Genomic DNA, 503 nt, shown 5'->3' with positions numbered 1-503 from the left:
AACGGGACAAATTTTTGCGTGCGTGCTCTGCTAGGGCACAGTAGCACGTGGAAAAAAAGTGGGCACGTTTGGCGGATGTGAAGCGGAGACGTGCGACTGAGGGTCTCCTCCGGCCATACCGAAACCACCCCCTTCCACAGCAAGTACGTGAGCGGTTTGACGGATTGCACCCAACTTCTGCGAGCGCGTGTGGGGCCCCACCCGGGCACCCCACGGCCAAAATGAACGAAATCCGACAACGAACGCACGTTGCGTCACGTTCGGGCAGTATTTTCTGGGTTTTCTGCCCGGAAAATGGTAGAAAATCCATACGGACTCGAAACGGGACAAAATTTTACGTGCGTGCCCTGCTAGGGCACAGTAGCATGTGGAAAAAAATTGGGCACGTTTGGCTAAGTTAAAAAAAGAGCCTATTTGATTAACTTAAAAAATTTGGTTAAGATAAAAAAATTTGATACAATTAAAAAAATGTGCCTACTTTATTTAGTTAAAAAAATGAGGCC

This window comes from Triticum dicoccoides, chromosome 1B, assembly GCF_002162155.2.
Source record: "Triticum dicoccoides isolate Atlit2015 ecotype Zavitan chromosome 1B, WEW_v2.0, whole genome shotgun sequence".
In the NCBI taxonomy this organism is placed as follows: domain Eukaryota; kingdom Viridiplantae; phylum Streptophyta; class Magnoliopsida; order Poales; family Poaceae; genus Triticum; species Triticum dicoccoides.
The sequence above is the reverse complement of the archived record's forward strand: the minus strand, read 5'-3'. Positions refer to the sequence as shown.